The 26,326-nt window shown below is 40.2% G+C and overlaps 1 non-coding gene across 1 annotated transcript; it reads right to left on the bottom strand.

Annotated features, from left to right (window-relative positions):
• Positions 1-23,105: 23,105 nt before the first annotated feature.
• Positions 23,106-23,212, bottom strand: LOC141635114 (small nucleolar RNA R71). Its single transcript, XR_012539819.1, has one exon. It is a non-coding gene; the product is annotated as a small nucleolar RNA R71 (small nucleolar RNA).
• Between the last annotated feature and the right edge of the window lie 3,114 nt (positions 23,213-26,326).

Genomic DNA, 26,326 nt, shown 5'->3' with positions numbered 1-26,326 from the left:
ATTATGCGGGCTTAGTGACCCATGATTAGTTTTATTTCATTAAACCTTTTATTTTCCTACTTAAGCTTTCGCTAATTAGGTCATTAGTACGCCTTTATCACTCGAGAACTCTCTGATCTCTTTTTCATACTCTCTACTGTTAAACTTTCTCTTTAATCTCTTTCTTGGATATTGGATTGTTCTTTACGCCGGATTGCTTGAGATTGTAATCATTCTTTTCTTCCTTAATCTTAATCTATTTATTTGTTTGCTCTAATCCTTGTTCCCTCTTCGTATTAATTCTGACCTAATTTAGTTTATGCATAATTATTGTTGTTTCACCATGCCTTTCATTAGTATATTCATTATTATTATTATTGACGCCATTAGTAATATGAGTAGCTAATTTCTCTTATGTCGGGGTTAGGTAATCCATGGTAGGATTGTGACGATGTAGCGAATAAACTAGATGATTTATTTGTGAGAACCTGTACCCATAGCAATTTAACTGTAATATCAACTTTGTCGAGTGCACGCTTCTAAGTTACCTTTAATCTGGTTAAATTTACTCCTGGATCGGAAGATTGGATTAAATAGACCTGCTATGAACAGTAGACTACCCTAATGAGGACTGAAGTTAAGTTAGTGGAAATATAGGATAAAAAGTGAACCGGAAGGACCTTTCTTGTATCCGTCTCACAGTAGATTGTCTAGGCAATTTGTAGCTGAGTCGATAGACTACCATGGTGAACCAAAATCCTGGCATGCTTTCTCTTATTTGATCATCTTTATTATATTTTCTATCTTTATTGCTCTTGTTTAATCCCTCTTTCCTTTAATCCTTATTTAGTTTAGAAATCAATAATCAACCCCCCCCCCCCCCCTATTTTGTGACCCTAATAGGCGGACCTTTAACAGATATCTTGCCTTCCTGTGGAGATCGACCCTGCTTATCACTAGCTTCTTTGTTAGTTTTAATTAGGTTTATTTTTGGTACAAAACGACAGTATCACCTCCTAAGGTAAAACTCAAAACTTTGCCTCTCTCACATAAGTATGCCTTTCTTCGTGAGGGAGGGACATACTCGGTTATCATCAATGCTAGCCTAGATTCAACTCAAGAAGAAAACTTTTGAAACTTCTCAAAATTAATAGAAAAGCATTGGGTTATAGCATTGATGATATAAAATGGTTGAGTCCGAGTTTATGCAGGCATAGGATCACCATATAAGAGGGAAGTCGACCTAGTGTTGAAGGTCTAAGAAGATTAAACCCAAAAATGGCGGAGGTTGTTAAAAATGAGGTCTTAAAATGGATTATTTACCAAATTATGGATAGTAGGTGGGTAAGTCCCGTCCACGTGGTCCCCAAGAAAGGCGGGGTTACCATGGTTGAGAAAGAGGATTGGTCGTACCTACCTACCCATCCGGTTACCGGGTGGCGCATGTGCATTGATTGCCGGAAACTAAATGCCGCCACCCTCAAGGACCACTTCCCGATCCCCTCCATAAACAAAATTCTAGAGTGATTGGTGGGGCATCCCTATTATTGTTTCCTTGATGGTTATTCCGGTTTCTTTTAAATCGCCATTCACTCGGAAGACCAATAGAAAATGACATTCTCATGCCCCATAAGAGTCTATGTTTATTGGAGAATGCTATTTTAGTTTTGTAATGCACCCGACACCTTTCATAGGAGTATGATGTCCATATTTTCCGATTTCTTGGAGAAGAGTATGGAGGTCTTCATGGAAGACTTAGTGTCCATGGATATTAATTCAATAATGGTCTAGTCAATTTGTCTAATGTCTTGAGTCCATGTGAGGAGCACAACTTAGTCCTCAATTGGGAAAAGTGCCATTTTATGGTAGAGGAGGGAGTTGTCCTTGGTCACATCATATCCAATTGGGGAATAGAAGTTGACGGAGTAAAGGTAGCGGTGATAGAAAAATTTTCATCCCCTACATATGTAAAAGGGTGAGAAGCTTTCTTGGTCACACCAGCTTTTATAGATGATTTATCAAGGATTTTTTAAAGATTGCAAAACCGTAAACTTCACTTCTCCTCAAGGATGCTCCATTTGTATTTGATCAACTTTGCCTTGAGTCTTTCAATTGGTTGAAGCTTCCATTAGTGACGGCTCCCATCATCCGAGCACCAGATTGGAGTCTCCCTTTCGAGGTCATGTGTGATGCTTCTGACTATGTCGTGAGAGCGGTTTTGGAGCAAGTGGAAGATAAGAGACATCATGGCATTTACTACTTGTTAGGCCTGAAAATCCGCAGACCTTCCTGATCAGTATCTCATCTAAACCTAACTGCCAGGCTGTCAGGATGTCAGGCTATCAGGGCACACGAAGATAGGCGCCAGGCCATGTAGAGGACAACGGTTAAAATATCAGGACGATATTAGACCATAAACGCGTATTATAAAAGGATTATATACGCAGCATTGAATGAGAAGATCTCGCAATAAATGCAGTAATTGAGGGAGGAATATTTAGCCATTATTACAGGCAATAATGGAGAATAATCCGCATTCAATACCATATCAAGCAGCCATTCAAGATTGGAGCTTATATAAGGAACACTTTGAAGACATTGGACTCGTCTCGTTCTTACACAAGAAGAAGCATACACTTACATACGCAATACATAGAGAAATATAAGCATTGTTATTGTCATACAATTATTCTCCCAAATTACATAGTGAAATCCTCTCCTGGCTTGGTGCCCGTGGTTTTTTCCCATTCAAGGGTTTTCCACGTACAAAATTCTTTGTCTCATTATTGTTATTGTTATTATATTTACAGCTTTACATTTGACCCTGACGACCTGACTAATAGACCATTTAGAAATAGTTGACCCTGCATAACTCTACCCTGACCTGATTTCGCCTTGCGCAAAATCCACACAAATCAATTGGCGCCCACCGTGGGGCATCTAGCTTTTTAAATCCTTTTTTCTTTTCCGACAAAAATTCAAAAATCCTACAAAAATGGCCCAACCCACCATTGAAGAACAATTGAATGCAACTCTCCAACAAATCGCTGAGTTGGAAAGCCTGAAAGAAAAAGTTGCCCAAACTGAGGCAGAAATCCTACAATTAGAAGAATCTGAGTCAGCTCTAAAGCAAAAATTAGAAAAAACTCAAGGGGGAGGCTCTAGATTCCAACCAGGAACCCCATTTGCCTCAATCATTAAAAATATTGATTTTTCCAGTCTTGGGAGCCCAAGTATTCCTAAATCTATTAATGTTGAGGGTGATGATGAACCAAAAGATGGTAAAGACAAACCTGATGAATCTGCAGCAGCCATCATGATGACAGTGGTTCAGGAGATCAAGAAACTCAACGAAAAATTCGATAAGATACCTGGAGTACCTTCCAGCATGAAAGAAGCTTCCCCTGACAGCTATGCTGATTCGCCTTTCATAGGCGAAATAGCAAAAGTAGAACTACCAAAAAAGTTCACAATTCCATCCATGAGGTTCTATGATGGAACCACGGATCCACAAAATCACGTGGCTCGTGACATGCAGAAAATGCTGGCTGCATCTATTCCCAGCGAGTTTAGACAAGTTTGCATGTGCAAGGGATTTGGAATGACCTTGATTGGCACTGCTCTGCAATGGTACATCAACCTGCTAACTGGGAGCATCCATTCCTTTGCCAACCTGATCAACAGTTTCAACCAGCAGTTCGCAAGTAGCAGGGAGTTGGAGAAACGATCCAGTGACCTTTACCGAGTTACACAGAAGCCTGATGAAACTCTCAGGACATTTCTTGCAAGATTCAACAAAGAGAAAGTATCCATACCCAGGTGTGACGTTGGAACAGCATTGGAGGCATTCAGACAGGGGTTACTACCATATAGTGACTTATACAACGAGCTCACTAAGTATCCCTGCCACCCCTTCGAAGATGTTCAGGCTAAGACTCTTGCTTTCATCAGACTAGAAGAAGATAAAAGCTATAAACTTGGATGACCCAGTAGACCAAAGGATTATGAAAGGAGCAGTAGGAAGAGCAACAAAGGAAACAACTATAGACCTACTCCATATTCTAGGCCAGATCAGTCAGAAGTTAACCTAGCTCATGAGTATCAAGGTAAGGTTAAAGTTTATCCACCTATTTCCAAACATAACTTCAGTGTTGATATTTCAGGATTAATCCAGAGACTTGACAACATGGGATCAGCTGTCAGATGGCCCAGGAAGTCAGAAAATCCAAATCCCAAAAGAGACAATTATAAATGGTGCGAATTTCACATGGATATTGGACACACCACGGATGATTGTTTTACCCTGAGGAAGGAAGTGGCCTACCTGCTAAAATATGGATACTTGAAGGACCTGATCAAGACAAAAGGCAGGAATGAAAACCAGGATAAAGAGAATCAGGAGCATAAGCAGGATCGTAGTCTCCCTCCACCACCACCAATCGATGAAGTAAAATTCATATCCGGCGGATCAGAAATTTGTGGCCTGACAAGTTCAGCGGCAAAGAAGATAGCCAGGACACCAAGGACCGTATCACCCTGCAAGACGGATCATATCCCAACAATCACTTTCAATGATTGTGACCTGGTGGGCATCCCTGATTTTCATCATGATGGCCTAGTAATTTCTATGCAAATTGGAACAGCAACAGTAAGAAGAAACCTGGTAGACGGAGGTAGCTCAGTGAACCTGATCATGCTTAACGTACTGAAAGCCATGAAGATCAACGAGGAACAAATCATCAAGAAATCCAGCGTCCTAGTGGGATTCAGTGGCGAAACCAGGAGCACCCTAGGAGAAATCCACCTCCCAACCTACGTGGAAGGAGTCTCATCTTATGAGAAATTTGGAGTCCTTGACTGCCTGTGATCCTACAATGCTATCTTGGGCAGGCCCTGGATTCATAATGTCAAGGCCATACCGTCAACCTATCACCAGTGTATCAAGATACCAACAGACTGGGGCATAGCCACAATCAAAGGGGATCACAAGATAGCCCAGGAATGCTACACAGCAGCCTTGAAGCCTTCCAAGGCAGGTAACTCCCTGGCATAGCAATTACAGTACCCTGTTAGGATTACCTATGTGGCACCGCCCAAAATGGAAACATATCAGGTAATCCTAGACCCTGAGCACCCTGACAGGTATGTTTTAATAGGATCAGACGCACCAGATAGTTTCAGGCCTGAACTGGTCAAGTTCCTTAAAAATAAATCATCTAGGTTTACTTGGTCACATTTTGATATGACTGGAATTAGCGCTGATATAATTACACATAAACTCAATGTTGACCCATCTTTTAAGCCTGTACAGCAGAAAAGGCGAAAATTTACAGTTGAAAGAAATACCATTATTAACGAAGAAGTAGAAAAACTCTTGGATATGGGGATGAGCAGGGAAGTAATGTACCCTGAGTGGTTGGCTAACGTAGTTGTTGTGCAGAAAAAGAATGGAAAGTGGAGAGTCTGTGTAGACTACACTGACCTAAACAAAGCCTGCCCTAAAGATCCATTCCCCCTGCCTCATATTGATACCATGGTAGACGCCACAGCAGGCCACGAGATGCTGACATTCATGGACGCTTCCAGTGGATTCAATCAAATAAAGATGCACCCTGCTGACCAGGAGAGTATTTCATTCATTACAGACCGAGGCATATACTATTACACTGCCATGCCTTTCGGCCTGAAGAATGCAAGGGCAACGTACCAACGCATGGTCAACATGATGTTTAAAGACCAAATAGGTGATATCATGGAAGTATACATAGACAACATGGTGGTGAAATCGAAAAATGCAGAAGATCATGTGAAACATCTAGAAATAGCATTTGAGATATTGGAAAAATACAACATGAAGCTAAACCCTGCAAAATGCCACTTTGGAGTCTCTGCATGCAAATTCTTTGGATATATGGTCACAAAAAGAGGCATAGAAGCTAGCCCTGAACAGATAAAGGCTATCCTGGAACTACAGTCACCCAAGTCTGTCAAGGATATCCAGAAATTGACAGGCCGGGTAGCTGCCTTGAACCGTTTCATATCGAGATCCTCTGAGAGATGCAAAACATTCTATAACCTCCTCAGGAAGAACAAACAGTTCCAATGGATGGATGAACATGAGACAGCTTTTCAAGATCTAAAATCCTACTTATCATCTCCACCGTTACTGGCTAAGCCAGAGAAGGGAGAGCCTTTGTCAGTATACCTATCTGTCACTAACACAGCTGTCAGCGCAATCCTAATGAAAGAAAAGGACGGTCAGCAACATCCAGTCTACTATGTAAGTAAAAGCCTGATAGATGCTGAGTTGAGGTATGGACTACTTGAAAAATATGTCTTAGATTTAATTATTTAATGTACTAAATTGCGACCTTATTTTGAAAGTCACCCCATTGTAGTCAGGACCAATTTACCCATAAAATCTGTCCTACGTAAGCCTGAACTTTCAGGAAGGATGGCCAAATGGTCAGTACAGATTAGCACATACGATATTTCCTTTGAACCCAGGGCAGCGATCAAATCGCAGGCCCGAGCAGACTTTGTGGCTGACATTAGCCCTAACCTGGAACCAGGCCTGATAAAAGAGGTCAACCAACTAGAAAATAAAACCCGAATCCAAGAATGGACCCTATTCATAGATGGGGCATCCAACGCCAGGGGGACAGGGTTAGGACTAGTACTTAAATCGCCCCAGGGAGATATGATAGAACAGGCTGTAAGCTGTGAGTTCAAAGCTACGAACAACGAAGCAGAATATGAAGCCCTGATAGCAGGCTTAAAGGTATGTCTAGACCTAGGTGTTCAAAACCTAAAGGTAAAAACTGATTCACTCCCAATTGCTAATCAAAATATAGGGAATTTATACGGCTAAGGATGCAAAAATGATTTCGTATTTAGAATATGCAAAAAACCTTACCGCTAAATTTGTTTTATTTGACATAGATCAAATATCAAGAGACCTGAACACCCAAGCAGATGCTCTGGCCCGCCTAGGTTCGAATTTTACCCCCACTATTTTCGACAAAATACCAATTGTGCACTTATTAGAGCCAACCATCAGCAGACCTGAACAAGTCAGTCCTGTCAATCAGGACAATAACTCTTGGACTAAACCCTATTATGATTGGTTTCTCCAAGGAATACTACCTCAGGGCAGACATGAGGCAAGGGCTTTTAAAATTAGAGCTTCAACTTATGCTATCATCAATAATACTATGTTCAAGAGATCGCAGGCTGGACCCTACCTGAGATGCTTGGAGCCTGACAAAGCCAAACTAGTACTTCAAGAAATACACGATGGACACTGTGGCAACCACAAAGGAGGAAAGACCCTGGCAAGCAAAGTTCTCAAGACAAAGCACATCGGCCTACACCGAGGGCCGATCGCCTGGAATACTCTTCAAAATGCGAAGCCTGCCAAATTCATGCACCAATCATACATCAGCCATCTGAACTCCTCCATTCAATCTCCGCACCCTGGCCATTCATAAAGTGGGGCATGGATATTGTAGGAAAAATGCCCGTAGCTCCAGGACAAAAAGTATTCATGTTGGCTATGACTGATTGCCTCTCCAAATGGATTGAGGCTGACTCTTTAAGGCAAGTAACAGAAAAGGAAGTAATATCCTTCATCAGGATAAACATCATTTGCAGATACGGAGTCCCATCAGAAATAGTATGTGATAATGGAACTCAATTTGTGGGGAAAAGACCCAAGCATTTTGCCAAAAATGGAATATCAACCTGGTAACGTCAACCCCTTGATATCCAAAAGCTAATGGTCAGGCTGAATCAAGTAATAAGGTAGTCATAAGCTGCCTAAAAAAGAAGTTGAAAAGAAGACGAGGCAAATGGGCTGAAGAACTTCCATTAGTACTATGGGCAGATAAGACAACTCCAAAAATTGCAACAGGCCAAACACCTTACTCCCTGGTGTATGGCTGTGAAGCTGTCATTCCTGTAGTAGTACAGGTGCCACCATCAAGATACAGCCTGAACACTGTTGAAGCAAACAAAGACCTAATGCAAGATAACCTGGTCATAACAGAAGATTTAAGAGACGCTGCCAAAATCAAGATGGCATCATATCAACAAGCAGTCGCCAGGACTTACAATAAAAACGTCAGGATCAGAGTCTTTAAAGAAGGAGACCTTGTCCTACGCAAGGTATTTCCAAATAAAAAAGAAAAATCAGCAGGCAAACTGGCTCCCACATGGGAAGGCCCTTACTTAATCGATTCAATTGTTGGACAAGGAGCATACATGCTCCAAACGCTAGAAGGGGAAATGATCCCGAGATCCTGGAATGTAACTCATTTAAAATTATTCCATATGTAAAGATCAGATCAGGCTACAATTAGGTATAAATTCAATCACTACTCAACCTGACGTGCTACGTGATGAACTACATATTTTACATGCCTTGTCTGTAATTTATATCTATTCAACTAACCTATTCATTTACTTCTTGAATCCTGGACAATTATACATGATAAAAGATTATATGCATAAATATTCAGGATTGAGGGCTACTCTACTATATATTTCTGAAACAAAAATTCTGCACTTAACTGTGCCTGACGAGTTGGTAACCGCCACCAGATGCAGTAAAATGTCAGGACCAATCAGGCATGAAATAATTGCCTGACCTGACTAGGTTTACTGTTATGGATTACAACCGGCTGGACGCAGCAAGACAGGTGTAAGGGTGTTCTCTCCCAAACACTTAGTCTCAATTTCCCTCTTGACAGGCCGAATACCAAGCCCTCCAGGTAGGCAGGGGACAAAGCCCTCCTAACAGGCCGGTTTTCCCACCCCTTCAACCATTATATCAAAAAACTATACTTGGTTGAATTACTCATGAATGAAAAAATAAAACGAAAATGATGTGCAGGTTATTCAAAACAAAATATTTGACAGGCCCAATAGGATGAAACTCACAAACCAAGCACAGTCAAAAGCAAAATCAGCCAAAATAAGGCCACCATGCCTATATTAATAAAAACCCTTACCCCCTGGGGCAAAGGCGCCAAAATATTCATAAAGGCCAGGGATAGTCTCCCTGACCCAAGACAGGAAAAGAAAATAAAATATTGTTTGTCCAGGGAAATCCCCCCTGGATGGGCCAAAATACCAACTGAAAAAATAAATTACTGCTTCTCCTTAGAAACAGTACCAGCATCAACATCCTGCTCCCTACTCTTAGCCAGATCAGCATCAACATCCTGCTCCCCTGGAGAGTCGACCTCTGTTCATTTTCCATATTATGCGGGTCGGGATACTTTGAAGCGGCAAAAGCCATCTCGACCGGGGTTCCACTTCGCCTGGCCTCAACATGCTCTAACATAGCAAAGAACCCTTCCCTTGATATAGAAGTAGAGGGAAGCATCATCTAGCTTGAACTCCAAGTCATCCCTCTCTTGGGTGAGCTCCTCATTTCTGTCCAAGGCCTCCGCAATGTACCGCTTGCTCGAAATTGCTCGTCTTAGCAAAGATCTTTCTCATCCCGCACCCTCACTAAGTCAAGCAGCTTTTAGCGGCCATGTCGGCTCGTGCAAAATCCAGCTCGACGTCGGCCCTATCATAATCTGATCTCTCATCGATCAATCCTTGCTACCAAAGAAGTAGCCTGATAGGCATTATGGAGACAGGTCGCAGCACCCTGACCAAAAATAGAGAGAAAAGTATAAGTAATATACCCCAATAATAAAAATTGCTCAAACAAAACACACATAAAAATTGTTCCAGCTTACCTCCTTACAGCAGCCAAAGCACCTGCCAAGAGGCTGACTGAATGATTCACCGAAGCAACTGCCTGAGTAGCAGTCTCAACATGGTCAAGGGTGAGCATGACATCTGATTCAGAAGCAACGTAATCCCTGATCTTCACCCTAGCAGCCTCCATATTGTCCACCCTGGCTCTCACTTCCCTGACCGGGGCAGAAATGTCAACATCTTCAATTTTCCTTTTTTGGGCTGCTGAACTTGTTTCAGTGGGAAAGGGCAGCAGTCTGATGACAGCAGATGACCTTGGCAAAGATCGGACTGTTCAGTCAAATCAATAACAGGCTCAGCATCCCCGCTTTCCTGGGAACCTTCCTCCTTGATCTTAGTCAGTCTGGCTGAGAGGTCAGCCATACCAAACCTGGCAAGGCGAGTAGATGACCTGGTGGCTACAACATGGAATACTATAATAGCAATATAAACCAAACATTATCAGGAAGCCAAAGCAAAAAGAAGAGAAAGATTAAGATAGACTTACTGCCTGAGGTAGTGGCACTAACAGCCCCAGAAGGTTTAGCCGGCCTGGCAGAACCGTCAGCCTTCAAGCAGCGAGGAAGGTGACAAACCCCACAACAGAGAGGCCAAGATCTCTCCAAAGGAGGAATAGCAAGGAAAGCAGAAATATTGGGAGTGGGATACTCAGTTTCAGTAACCCAATCATCAACTGCACATATAAGAGGTATGATTTATTATAAATTTCATTTTATTTTTCACAAACAACATAAACATGCAGGGCAAAGAGAAAAACCAAAAGACTCACCAGCAACGCAAGCCTCATGATTTAAATACGCCAAGTCAGGACCCACAGAATTGGTCCTGACAAACATGTACCCAGCAGCCCAGCCTTTATCAAGGTCGTTGTCTAGGTTGCTCAAAAGAGGAGTAGTAGAAGCCCCGACCTTAAAACTTATACGGCCAAGACTATTTGTTTTAACGGCATAACAAGCCTTCAAATCGTCAAGAGAAAAAGAAATATTGTGTTTTTTTACAGAGATTCTCAATGGAACACACAACCTTCCACACCATAGGCATCAACTGATAAGATAGAACACCGATCTCCTTAATAACCTCAACCATAAGAGGAGAAAAAGGAACCTTACAACCTACTGTGAAAGCCCAGTCATGGATACAGAACCAACGAGGACAAGCCCAGTCGGCCCTGATAGGAGAATTCTCAGGGATCCAGACTTCAGCATCAGCAGGGATGATCCCCTTATCCTTCAAAATCTTCTCAAACTCAGGCTTCAAACGATTTACAACAGACTGATCCTCATTTAAAGCCTTCGTAGGCTTGAATTGAAAATCACCATGGAATATTGAGATCATCTCCAATGAAGAATCACTCGGCTTACTGATCGTGGAAGGTGGAGCAGCAGAAGAAGTAGGCATATTTTCAGAAGAAGTTTCCTCAGGATTCTGAGGAGGAGGGGTTGCAGGAACCACTGCCCTGGTAGATTTCTTTTTTTGCAGCAATTATTTGAAAGATTATGAAGAATTGATCAAAGATTGAAGAAGTTGGGAATTAAGAGAACTGAAGAGAAAGATTATTAAGAGAGAAATAAGAATAATTGCTTTGGTGAGTTCAACTTAATGAAGCACGCAGGTATTTATAGTGGAGAAGATTAAGGTTTCAACCGCAAAGGAAGTGGATAATCATTAAGGAAGTTGCAGTAAATCTTACACACGTCATAAACTGCAGTAAAATAGCCATTACAGGAAACTGACTAAGCATAACTTAACCGTTGGGTAATCTTCCTAAAAATAAAGTTATCTCCTCATTTTTTCGTCCTGGCACACTGAAAATAAGGAGATAAGGGGCAATTGTTAGGCCTGGAAATCCGCAGACCTTCCTGATCAGTATCTCATCTAAACCTGACTGCCAGGCTGTCAGGATGTCAGGCTATCAGGGCACACGAAGATAGGCGCCAGGCCATGGAGAGGACAACGGTCAAAATATCAGGACGATATTAGACCATAAATGCGAATTATAAAAGGATAATATACACAACATTGAATGAGAACATCTCGCAGTAAATGCAGTAATTAAGGGAGGAGTATTTAGCCATTATTATAGGCAATAATGGAGAATAATCCGCATTCAATACCATATCAAGCAGCCGTTCAAGATTGGAGCTTATATAAGTAACACTTTGTAGACATTGGACTCATCTCGTTCTTACACAAGAAGAAGCATACACTTACATACGCAATACATAGAGAAATATAAGCATTGTTATTGTTATACAATTATTCTCCCAAATTACATAGTGAAATCATCTCCTGGCTTTGTGCCCGTGGTTTTTTCCCATTCAAGGGTTTTCCATGTACAAAATTCTTTGTCTCATTATTGTTATTGTTATTATATTTACAGCTTTACATTTGACCCTGACGACCTGACTAATAGACCATTTAGAGCTAGTTAACCTTGCATAACTCTACCCTGACCTGATTTCGCCTTGCGCAAAATCCACACAAAACACTACTCAAGCAAGACCCTTGATGAAGCATAATGCAATTACTCCACTATCGAGAAGGAAATGTTGTCTATTGTCTATGCTATTGAAAAATTCCTACCTTATCTTGTTGGTTCCAAAGTGGCTGTCTAGGCCGATCACATCGCACTTCGCCAATTGATGATCAAGAAAGATGCCAAACCAAGACTCTTGAGGTGGGTTTTGTTACTTCAAGAATTTGATATTGAGATCAAGGATAGAAACGGGACGAAGAACGTGGTAGCCGACCACTTGTCTCGGCTAATTGTTGAGGACAACGTTGTGAAAGATGAGAGCAGGCCCATAAATGAATGGTTGAGGCAGGATAGCCTAATGTTGATAAGCGGAAAGGTGCCATGGTTTGCGGATGTGGCGAACTATTTGGTGAGTATATTCATTTCGGATGAGCTTGATGCTAGAGAAAAGGAGCAAGTTGAAACATGATGCTAGGAGATATTTTTGGGATGACCCTTACTTGTTCCGAAAATGTGGTGATGGGATATATAGAAGATGTGTTTTAAGAGAGGAGCGCATAAAAAGTGTGGATAGGATCCATAACTCAGCCTATGATGGCCACCTAGATACCTCAAGAACTATCGCTAAGGTGCTACAAGGCGGGTTCTTTTGGCCCATCATGTTCAAAGACATAAAATTTTTAGTTAAATCTAATGATACTGGCCAATGAACCAGAAATATTGGGAAAATGAATGAGATGCCACTCAACAATATACTTGAAATTGAGTTGTTCGATTGTTGGGGAATTGACTTCATGGGGCCCTTTCCAAACTCATGAAGAAATGAATACATCTTAGTGGCCGTTGACTATGTTTCCAAATGGATAGAGGGGATGACATCATAAACCAATGATTCAAAGGTAGTGATGAAGCTTTTAAAGAGCACGATCTTCCCCGATTCCGGACCCCAAGAGTACTCATAAGCGACGGAGGATCTGATCACTTCCGAAAGAGCACTTTGAAAGCCTTTTTGGCCTCACATGGACAGACATATAAGACCGCCCTTGCCTACCACTCTTAAACAAGTGGGCAAGTGGAGCTCTCTAATCGTCAAATCAATGCAATATTGGAGAAGGTGGCCAAGAAGAGGCAGAAAGAATGGTCTCAAAAACTCCCCAATGTCTTGTGACCTCTAAGAACGACGTATAAAACGCCAATTGGGACAACTCCATACAAGATTTTTTATGTCAAGGCTTGTCACTTACCCTTTGAGCTAGAGCACAAAGCATGGTGGGCTTTGAAGGAGATGAATTTTATTATTGACATAGTCGGTGAGAAGAGATTCCTCCAAATGAGTGAACTCGAAGAATTGAGATTGAAAGCATATGAGAGTTCAAGGATCTATAAAGATCCCGGTGAGAAGAGATTCCTCCAAATGAGTGAACTCGAAGAATTGAGATTGGAAGCATATGAGAGTTCAAGGATCTATAAAGATCAAACAAAGAAGTGGAATGATGCCAAGATTGTTGAAAAGAAGATTGTTGACAAGAAGATCAAACAAAGAAGTGGAATGATGTGTTTAGTTACTTCATGAGTAGATTTTGACCCGTTATACTTGTTTGTAACTTGGATTTGGAGACGGGATGTCACATCAAGTTGCTCGGTAGCAGAATGAGGAATACAAGCAATACCTTCACTTAGACCATTTCCCAACATGATGCATGGGTTTGATAGCGAAACACTCGCGAGGACGGGCTAAGTGAGGAAGACAGGTTTTATAACTTGGAAAGATGAGAGAAATCAAGGCAAAAGAAGGCTCTGCCGGGGGACCAGCAGCCAGTGGACCGGCAGCCGGTGCCCCCACTGGCAGGGAGTTATATGAATTTAAATGATTGAAAATGTGAAGAAAATAAGGAAATGACTTCTCTGCCGGTGGACCGACAGCCAGTGCCCCCACCGGCACCGAGAACTTTACAAATTGAATCAAAATTTAATGAATTAAAGTGAAGGGAGGTGCGTGCTGGTTGGCTTGCACACTGGCTCACCGGCTGGCAACACTCCCATGTGGGAAACAAGTCAAAATTGATGGAATGGTGTCCCCTGCCGGTCGATCGGCAGTCGGTATACCGGTTGGGGGACCCCTTTATGTTGAAAACACGTGGGATTTGAGAGAAAAGGTGATCTCTACCGGTCGGCTGGCTACCGGCTCACCGGTAGAGAATACCTAATAAATGGAAAAACAGGTCAAAGGAGATGAGAAGGAGGTCTCTTCCGGTGGATATGCAGTGGTGACCCATCGGCAGCGAGACAAATTTGAATTTAAGAAAATTCGAAAAATTAGAATTATTGAAAAGGAGCCCTAGCCGGCAGACCGACAACCGGTCCCCAACTGGCTCCCAACCGGTTGGGAGCCCCTGAAACCCCTATTATACATACCACGACACACACAAAACATCACAAATTCCGATTTTATCTTCTCTCATCCTTCCTTCCTCTCTCAAAAACTCACTCCAAACTCCATTAAAACCCCTTCAACCTTCACTAATCCTTCACTCACTCACGACCCCAATCCCACAACCTTACATTAAATATAACAATGGCTTCAAAGAGGACAAGAGGGGACTTGGGAACGGCTCAAGCGGATATTGTGGCGGTGGCGGCATCGGATATGATTCCTTTATAATATTTTCCGAGTGTGGAATTTGCCACATCGATTCAAAAAGGTAAATTTGTGCTTTATAAGAATCGCCCCTTTACCCAACTCGATTTATTTATCGCCCTTCTATGAGAAATCTAGGATTAGATAAAGAGACGTAGGCATTTTTTAAGGGAGTGTGTATGAAGGTGATGTATAATATTCATGAAAAGACCTATACCCATCTTACTTTGGAATTTTTGAGTTCTTTACGTATTGACAAGCACAAACAATCGAGTAAGGTGGTGAACCTACACATTGGGTACCCGTAGGATTCCACTTTTTTAGGGTAAGTCGATCTCGCGGTTTGGATGATAAATTGAGAGTCAAAAGGGCGGCTACTTCATGTCACAATGCCCCAATGAGAATTTGGCATCGGTTTATGGGGTGTACGATGTTCGCAAGGGACAAGCAGTGGTATTTTAGGACCGACAAATTGGAAATATTGGGGCCATACTTAGTAAACCAACCAAAACCCTACCGAATTAATGTGGCACATCACATGCCCCTTCACTTCCAAAAACGATCAAATGCTTCGGGACAAAAAGTCCCTCTTCATGTGGGTGGCATCATCACATACATAGCCAAGAACATGGATTCGAGAGTGCATTAATCCACTCTAAATTACTTACCCGGGGAAACTTTCCTCACTAAAGAGTACATGATTAAATCCCTTGATTGGATTAAAAGGAACCCGAAGGATGGGCTTGAATATTGGCAAGTGCAAAAGCAGAACTCAATCCCGCTTCCTAATGCTCAAAAGATAAAAATAAAACCCACCGAAGAATTCTACCTCCTGGAGCTTGAAGCGGAATAATACCCGAGCATCCCTCCACAAGATCTACCAATAGTTTATGGGAGGGACCGACTAGTGGCAACCGAGTCGACTTTTCATTACACAATGCCCAATATCCCCCAACCCCCACCTTGGACCTTCTAACAAGGTGAGGGGTCATCAATCCAACCATCTTACCCTCCCCTCCACCCCACACTTTTCGAGTGGATGGAAAACATGAACCTTGGAATACAAACGGCGGCAAGTGAGAGCCCAGTTATGGGGAGGAAACTCGATCGCCTCTACTATGATCAATCAACCGGCCAATTCCCCGTTAATGACGAGTTTCCTAGGCGGGTATATGTGAACCTCAATGCCCAACACCCTTCCTACCACCTTTGGCCCGATGGTGGGTACCAAAGCTAAGGTGGGGGCATTGGCTATGGAGATCTCATGCTCCATTCTTTGGGAGCAATGTTGGAACCTCTGGGTAGGGTGGTGGTGGTATGATGACGGGAGGTGATGTGACAATGGGAGGCGGCAATATGATGATGAGCGGGGGTGAAATCCCCATGAACACAGATGACATTATCCGTGATGATGATTTTTGTGATGATGACGGGGATGATGAAATTGATGCCTAGGCGGCCTAGTGACAATAGCTTGACTCGCTCCCTAACTGAATCCAAAAACACAAGTATACTCCTCTAATCCAAATATTTCATGACTATTAGAATAGTTTGCATTTAGTTAGTTGTGATATATTAGAAATAGTTTCATATAATTGCATTCATATAGGATTGCATTAGAATTTATATTCTTGTAATATATGTCACATATAGTTGCATTCATTTAGTGCAATTTGCATTGCACTTCAATTTGGCATTTAAAATAGACCCTGCATTGCATCTTATTAAAAATACAAAAAAAAAAAATCGAAAAATCAAAAAATCAAAAAATCTACAGAGACATGTATTTCATTTCCGAATATCCTCCACACATTTATTTTCATTGGAAATTATCTAAACAAATAAGTTTGGGGAGGAAATTCTATTATTTAAAAATACAAAAACATGTTATTTATTTTCAAAAATTAAAAATCCAAAAATATGTTCTTTTATTTTAAAAAAAAAATTGCCTCCTGCCCACACTTCATTCGTCATTGACTTTTGTAAATATGAAGTGTGGATTGGAGCCAAAAAAAAACAAGTTTAATTTAAAGAAAAATTTCAAAATACAAAAAAATATGTCTTTTAGTTTTCCTAATTCCTCCTTACATTTCGTTCCATCGAGGACGATCTAAGTTTTAAGTGTGGGGAGGGAAATATCCACTTTGTGTATATTTGTTATATATTTACTTGTTTATTTGAGAAAAAAATCCCATAAATCTTGCATTGTATATATTATATATATTACTTTGTCCTAACCATTTTGATAGACAATACACGTAAAGCATCGAAGAAGAACGCTTGGTAAAATTCTTCCAATCGTTTCTCCTTAATCCTTCCTTTTCTTTTCGTATATATTAGCATAAAGGAGGATGGGATATGTGATGTGGATGTTCCCTTTGTGGAACTTTTTGGATATGCATGTGTTGTTGATGTGCTATTAGGACTAGATATTGTGTGCATTTAGAGTAAATGTGTATATATGTGTTCACTTCTGCATTCACTTCTGCATTCACGTAGTTTGTTCAGATGTGTTAGTTGCATTTCATACACGTTGCATCTTGTCTTTATATAGTTGCATAGAGAGTCTAAATGTGGAGGGTATATGTCGCTAATGATGATAATCGTTTTACCCGTGTCATTTACCATTTGATAGCTCATACCATTTGATGACACATTGTTTGGGTTTTTGCTTGCAAAAACCCTGGAAGACTAGATTAATGACCAAGTTTCGCCCACCTTTTGAGATCGTGTTAGGACAAGAATTGACCTAGGATCGATAAAGGTACTCAAATGTGAGGATAGAGCCTCCATATGGTTGGTTCATCAAACCGGTTCCGTTTAGGTATTGTGAGTGTACCTCCTTACGTGGTATGTCTTGTCAAAACGCATAAGTATGGAACTCATTCCTTGATACCGTGGAAGTGTTGATGTGCATATTGAGATATTAATTTTTGTGTAATAAATTAACCTCACATAGCCAAATAAGTCTTTATTTCACCGTTGAGTCATATTTCCCTTTTGTTAACCAATTTTGAGCCTAAGCCATGTCATTTCATTTGCCAACAAAAAAAATACATTCCATAAACAACTCACCAATTGTTGAGTAGTTCGTCATTATAGTTATTTTGTGGAATTACATTTGGGTTGGAAATTTTGACTCTCCTTGAGGTGTATAATCTTTGATATCGCATGAGTGTGATGGTGCTTCAATTTCGGCTACTTTTGCTTGAATAAGAGGTTTACAAGTGATGAAAAATGTGAGAAATAGAATCAAAATAGAAAATAGAAAAAGAAATGAAAAAGAAAAGAAAAGAATGAAGTATATGTGTCTAATCAAGGCTTGATGACCTTTGCAATTGAATTTTGTTTTGAAAAGTATTGATATTTTGAAATGGCGACCACCTTCGGCAAATTTTGTGGAGAGTTCTTTTCCATTCGGTAAGGCTTAGTGAGTTGGTTAGATGTGGTGACTACTCGACCTCTAGCCCCACATGTCCTAAAACGGTGCTTGCACAAACCAATTTTCACCTAACCCAAGCCCAGTTGCAAACCCATTGTCTCTCTTGTATGCGCATCATTGAAACACTTCTCTTGCGGATATTGGGTGGAGTACCATACTAGAATGAGGGCACGCCTCGCAAGTCGAGTTAGAAGAGTAATTTTGGTTACATTTGTCTCAAAAATCACTCGGTTCTTCAATGATTGACGAGCGAAACCCGTGAGAGTCGGTACTTGGGTCTCCTTCGTTCAAAGGCTTGATATAGAGTTGAATCTCGCGTGTGTCGTGTCAATCTTTGGAGTATAGTAATGTACTTGACACCGCTATCACAACCCTATCAAAAATAAAACCAAACGGTCTCTATAAAATGTACTAAAAGCAGTCGGGTATGGAATCCACATGGAGATGGGAATTTTATTTGCTAAACTAAGTCTGCCTGAGTAACCATTTATTTGGGGGTTGATTGTTTATTCTAAACCACAGAGAAATAGAGAAAAAAGATAGCAAAGATACAAGCAATAAGTTCTAATGAAATTACTAAAAAGAGAGAAACAGCTATGACAGTCGGTTCACCATGGTTTTCTAGGGATCCAATCTAGGGTCAAAGGTCGGCATAAACTCAGTTTGCAGGGTAGTGAAAAGGTCCTTCCGGTCCGCTATTCGCCCTAAAATATTACTAACTTAGCTTACACCCTCATTAGAATGTTCTAATGTTCACTGCAGGTCTTACCCCTTCCAATCTTCCGATCTAGGTCAACGTGTAATGAATCAACTAGCTAAATGCGTCAACTCAAGAAGCTAATTGCTATTAAATGCGGTGATTAACAACACAAATCTAATTCTAGCCAAGCCTAATCACCTAACTTAACCTCCCTAATTACCATGGCTCCCCTATGTCCTCGCATAAGGATATTAGCTATGCATGATGAAAATTGAGTAATTAACAATAACAAATGAAACAATTAACTTAAACATATTAATTAAGTGATAAAGTATGAACCCTAATACTATAAATTGATTACTAAAGAGAACAAGAAATAAAGTAAAAGAGGAAAGAGATGACAACACGAACGATTGCGATAATTAATAATTAAAGTTAAGGATCGAAAGTACCCAATACAAAGGAATTTCAAGAACTAGAGTGTTAGGTCTAAGGTGTAAGGAGCCATAGAGAGGAGAGATGATCCAGTCATTTGCCTCTATCCTCCCAATTTATTCTAAACTCAAATTAAAATATCCGAAAGGTAAATCTTAAAGATTGTGTAGAAAATATTCTAACGTCAAGACCTCTCAATCGAGTAAAAACAAACTACTCGACCGAGCATAGTAAAGGTCAAACATCTCGATCGAGCAAAGAAGGTACTCGATCGAGGAACTCATCAAACACCCTTCTCGATCGAGCAGAGCAAGTACTCGATCAAGGATTCTCAGCAAAAAAGGGTACTCGATCGACCAGTTTTAGCAGTCAACTTAGTCGATCGAGTTAGCTAGCACTATATCAGCACAGATGAACTCGAAACACCTTTCGAAGCCACTTCACGCATCCCTAGGTGACAGATTCCAGGCTCCGATTCTTCTATCTCCAAAATGCATGCAAACGGGACAGGTTCAGGCTTGATTATGCTCCTCTCCGGTTCATAACTACAAATAATACAAGACAAACCAAAGTAGACTATTCGGGGATATTTGTAGCTAGATGCTATATAAATAACGTAGAAATGAGTGTATATATAGGGTAAAAACTTTATATAAAATGCACGCTTCAGTACTTCCCCTTACCCCGTCTAGAATTTGTTTCTTGGGCATCCATGTTATCAATTTTGGTTACTTGAGATAGATTTAGGGGTTTGACACCTTGGTAAGACCTTGAGACGACATCCTCCACTATATACATTCTTAGTCAGTTTCTAGAAATCCCGCTTGAATGAGGCAAGTGTGTGTGTGTGTGTGTGTGTGTGTGTGTGTGTGTGTGTGTGTGTGTGTGTGTGTGTGTGTGTGTGTGTGTGTGTGTGTGTGTGTGTGTGTGTGTGTGTGTGTGTGTGTGTGCGTATGTGTGTGTGTGTGTGTGTGTGTGCGCATGTGTATTTTGATTGATTCATTTCCATACATTACTTGTTAGTTTAGTGCCATTTTGAATCAAAGTTTTGAAACAAGACCTTACTAGCCTTGTAATAGGGCACTTCCTCTCATTAAGTATGAAATTGTGAGTTGAAAGGCCTCCGGATGAAGCTAAACCCAATTCGGATATTATAATAAAGAGTGCAAGTTATTAGTCTTTGTTAAGGGTCCTAGTCTTGCTTAGGTTACTTACTCGGGGAAGAGTAAGACTTAAGTGTAGGGAGGTTTGATATGTGATTATTTGGTTTCATTTTCCCTTTCTTCTCTACGCGTTTTAACGCGTTTCGAGTTTGTTTCGATGATTATTGCTTGCATTTTGTGCCCCATTTCCGTTTCTATGCATATCCTTCTCATTTTGTAGATATGTGGGCTATAATGATGAAATCGGGCCGAAACAACGAAGCCGAAAGCATAAAGTAGGAAGAAGAAGGGGAAAAGAGCTGAAGAAGATTCTATGCTGGTAGCCTGGCAGTCGACCAGCCGGCTTGGAACCCCCTCATTGTCTTAGAAGAATTTCTAGAGAGAAATCAAGATCAAACCAAGAAAGTCTCGATACTGGCACAAGGTCTGGCTGTCGGTAGCCCGACAGATGCTCCTTAAGAGTGGAAATGAAAGAAAAGAAGAAGAGAAAGTGTCCTCTACCGGTAGGGCGGCAGCGGGTCTTCCGGGAGGGACACACATCATGGTACTTAGGCAAATTTTTGAAACAACTCAAAGGCTAAAGAAAAAAAGAGCTCGGTGTCGGCAGTTGCACCGGCACCCGATGATCCGGCAGAGGACAACAAGCACGCATTGCAGCACTCCCTCTTCATTTATGACCTAATTCCTAGCAAGACTATAAATACCCCTTTCATAACGTACTTGTTCACACAGCCTTAGATCTTAAATACTTCCTAATTTATGTTAAACTTTCCTTAATTAAACTTTTCTTTTCCTTAATTAAGTTCTAATTACTCTTCAATTTAGTTTAGTTCTACTTTAGTTGGGTTCTTTACATTTAGTACGTGGGTTTATAAGATAAGATTTTGAAAGAACTCTTCAATTATTAATCCAAAGCTTCAATCTTTCATCTTGTTTGGTATAATCCTTCTCTTTCTTTCATCTTGTTTTGAATTGTTTACATTTCTATTTTATTTAAATTGTTGTTTGAAGTAGTTTCATGTTTGTTGCTATGTTAATGTTGTTTTCTTCATTTGTTTACATGTCAATTGTTAGCATGTGTGAATTGTCCTCTCTAAGACTTAAGGGGATCTTAGGTAAGGGTAGGATGAAGAATATGGGGCGTTCACATATGGTTTATGGGTAAATGTTTGGTCTTTGTACACATGCATTTAAGATGTTTGATAAAATGTATATATGAAAGTTCAAACCTTTAGTTGATTTATACTTAACATCTTCTTGATTGAGAATGCAAAGGGATGTTTGATAGTGTGTGTATGAAAGGTTGGAAGCAAGGTGAAAACTTTGTGAAAGACTTTAGGATTCATAAGAGATTAGTTGTCAAACGTAGTCCAAATTACTAACCATAACTTGTTAAACCCATAATATTGTCCACCCTATTTAAATGAACCCGAAAGTCTTAGCCTTTATAAATTTGTTTAAACTCATCTAATTTATTGTCTTTCTTATTCCATATTATTATTTTATATATTAGTAATTAGTTAAACAAAAAAACTCAACTGCTTAGGCTAAACTTGATTCGAACAAGCTAGGTATAAACCACCGCTATCTTTGCAAACGATACCTAATTATACTACATTAATTAGGACTTTTTACAAATTGTTTTTGGTATGAGGATGACGACAAAACTCATTATCAAAATGGCGCCATTGCCGGGGTTGGCATTAGGTTATACTTCGTTAGTTTGAGTCTAAGGCTTAGTCTTAGTGTTGTTGTTTGTTCATTGGAGTAGTGACTTGTTTTCTTGTAGGGTGTTTATGTTATTGCTAATCCCTAGTGCCTAAAAAAGACTATGAATCTAAAGGTTTATCGAGTTGCATGCTCAGGAGAAACAATCACGCTTTGCTTCAAAATTTCGACCCCCAGAGGCTTTTCCGGACTTTAAGGACTAGGACTATAATTAAAGTTCGAGACTCCACTCAAGAAACCTTGAACCAAGTAACCACATCCACCCAATCGCACCTTGAAACCACAACTCAAAAGCAAATAAACGACACAATTGATCCTTTTATAGAAAACCCCTTTTATAATTTTGAACTCCCCTCAAATACACCACCACAAACACCAATCCATACACCAATTCCAACCCCCTAAATGTCGGCTTTAAGAGATCACAATATACCAAACCTGGATGTCTCCTCTTCACCAATCAATTTTAGTACCCTGGCTCAAAATAATTTCGAGATTCATCCCGCCCAATTCGGACTAATTGAGAGGGATCATTTTCATGGAAATTTGGACGAGGATGCCCATGCACATCTTCACAAATTCAAGAGCAAGGTTGCCATGATGAAAAGAAATGGAGTCTCCGAAGACACTTTAAGGCTCATGTTGTTCCTGTTCACATTAAAAGAGAAAACGGATAGATGGCTAAATGTTCATGCACTAAACATATTCACTACTTGGGATAATTTGGCAAAGGCATTTTTGGCCAAGTATTACCTTTCTTCAAAAATGGCATGCTCCGAAATAAGATTACAACTTTCCAACAAGAAGATGGGGAATCTCGTGGAGATGCATGGGACCGTTTTCCAGACTTTCTTCCTACATGCCCCCACCATGGTATCCTGGCGTGATATGTGACTCATATTTACGCACATTTAGTCCCCTAACTAATCTCATTTAGCATGCTTTTATGTGATTATTCGGGTCATTTCACTATCTTTAGCTTCCTATTTGCTATACTTCGAGGTTTGGTGGCTTTGGTAGGAAAGGAGCGGTAGCCTTGGTTGAGTGGAGAATTTCAAAGCTAAATAGAGGCATCTAACGACTAAGCATCAAGAGGACACCTAAGCTAAAGGCCTTAGTCAATAAAGCAAGTATTTGGGCAATGAAGAGGAACCGCACAAGTCATAGCCAGCTCCCACAAGCTTGGAGGCAGCCACCAAGAATTGCTTGTTTGGCTATAAAACTATGATAGATGAAACAGCGTCAAAAAATCAAGTGGTTTAGACTTTTGAATCACTCCAATAGAAGTCCGGATGAGGACATAACGTCCGTTTTACAATCCAAGTACCGCCTAGCCCAAGCTAAGCTTAGCTCGCCCAAGCTGGCTAGCTAGACTAATTTTTCAGAGCTCAGCTCCCACGAGCTAGCTCAGCTTTTGCAAGTCGATGGATTCATCTAATGGGCCTAACCTTCATTTAAGTCCTCAATTAACCCTAAATCTAGCTTTAATTTGTATTTGAAGAATTCTTGGGTTTCAATTGGAGAATTGACAACTCTTCATAATTAATCAAACATTTCTTCTATTGTTCTTCCATTTTCCTTTATTCATCTCAAGTTTTTTACATTTGGATCTCTTGGTATGTATTTGAAGAGTAAGTGAGAAGTCTCCATCTTTATTCAAGGATTCTTCTTTATTTATGTTCATCTTTATTTTTCAAGTTGGTAACTTTTTTAATCCCTTCATTTACTTATTAAACATTTGTTTATTTCCTGGCTTAATCATCATGTTTATTTATGTTATGATGTTTGACGCCATTGTTGACATGAACATCATGATGTTTTGTGGTTAGTTTTCTAGCTAGGGTTAGTGTGGGATTAGGGGAGTACTTATGGGTTAAGATCTATGCTTAATGAGTTCATATGAATGATTGTATGCTATGTTTTCAACTTATGCACATGTTATGCTTGATGAAATGCTTAATTGACAACCTAGCATGATTCTCTTATCTTTTCAACAAGACTTGTAAGACATAAATAAACTCAAGGATTGTTACACCATGCATATTGTTGAATAGGGAGATCCAAGTCATTATAGGTGTCGTAAGCTATAAATCAACTCGACTCCGACACCTAAGTCTCCCTAGGAATTGTAAGACATAAATAAACTCGATTACAACATAACTATAATCGTTTATGCAACTCATTTATGTGGTTTTACCATTTTCCCCCTATGATCCCATCACACCCTAGTGATTTTAATCATTTGCTTGCATCTCTACTTTTTACTTGCTTTACATTTAATTTGTTTATATTTGTTGCTAATATTTGTTAGTGGTTCCATTCACCTTACCAATCAATCAATCATGAGACCTTAGCACAACTAAAATAGATTGAGCAATTTAATCCCCCCCCCCCCCCGCGTCCATTACGTTTGACTCCGACTTACCCGCTATGCTAGAAGTTGGATATAAATGTGTTTGATAGTGGACAACGACCCGCTCCATTAAAATGGCGCCGTTGGCGGAGACGGTGTTGTGTATTTGAATTGTTCTTCTGTCTAGTATTAGTTGTGCTTTAACCTTGAGGAACTTGTTCATAAAGGTTGTTCTTACATTTTTCTTGTAGTTTCCGTGTTTGTAGTTGTTTCTTTATTTTGGCAATGATTATGGCACAAGACTATCAACAAGAAGGGTATGAAGAAAGTGAAGCACATGGGTATGACATGTATGAATGAAGAGGGTTTGTTGAGAAATAAAACACACCCATATTCTAAAACTTCTACAATGGAAACCCAAATTACCCCACGAACTTCTCATACCAAAGCCCCCACATCAAAAATCCACAAAAACCACCTCCCAAAACCCACTTTACTATCAATACCGAATGTCATCCTACAATCAACACTCATACAACCAAGCCTCAATTTACCCACAATAAGTGCATGAACATAACTTTTATATGCAAATTGTGATTTTCCAAATGCTAAGAGACCAACAAAATTTCTTCATACAAATGCAAGAAAAAAGCCAAGCTAGGGACAATGTTCTCAACAACATTTTGGCCCATGGTGAAGAGTTGGCAAACCAAATAGCTCAAATGGAAGCTACCCAAGAGCTCAATGGTGAATAAGAGGAAATTAATGATGAATATGGGGAGTGTTTGATTGGTTATGGACCAAAAGTGGATGATGATTTAGAAGATTGAGTAGTTGGGGAGGAGAGAAATTGTGAATATCAATTGGAGGCCAATTGTGAGACGACAACTTTGCTAAATTGCCTCATGAATCTAGCTCACCCACTAGCCTTGCTTCTCCTATTTGGGATACCTATGATGATGATGATGATGATGATGATGATGATGAGGAAGACCTCCTACAACAATTTCCTTCTATAATCCATAGAGAAGAAGTGTGTTCTCTTGACACTTGTGGGAGTGAAGGTAAAACTTGGGAATAAGAAGTTGATAAAATTGAACTCGCCATCTTTGGGGAATTGAGAAGCCATAAGGAAAACTATGATGTTATACCTTTGATCATAGTTTGGAAGTAAATGAAACTTTATTCTTTGGAAATGGTTTGGGCCTTAAGGAAGGTCAAGAAGAAAGTGACACAAATGGGAGCATGAATGACCTCAATGTTGAGAAGTTGACCTCTCCACCTCTCATTCTTCACCAATTCACTTACCTTGACAATGGGGAGGTGTGCTCCACAAAGGAAGCCCATGAGATACCGCTCCTTCTACCTTGTAGCAAGCATTAAAAGATAAAAGGTTGAATTCATCATAAAAGGCCAAGAGGTAGTGCCAAGATGGGTAGGCAGTCCTTTGATAACCATCATTAGATGAGGAAGTGGGAGTGTTTTGTAATGAAGTGGCCATGGTTATTTTATTGCTTGTTTGAAGCTTATGCCTAGGCTTTTGATCGTTCGTTAAGGGCATTGAGTAACATGGACAAGATCAATGAAAATGGCAATTTGAAATGAGTTTGGTGGAGTCCTTCCTCAAACCACAATTTG

This window comes from Silene latifolia, chromosome Y, assembly GCF_048544455.1.
Source record: "Silene latifolia isolate original U9 population chromosome Y, ASM4854445v1, whole genome shotgun sequence".
Lineage (NCBI taxonomy): Eukaryota > Viridiplantae > Streptophyta > Magnoliopsida > Caryophyllales > Caryophyllaceae > Silene > Silene latifolia.
Note: the sequence above shows the minus strand (reverse complement) of the source record. Positions and strands in the feature narration are given on the sequence as shown.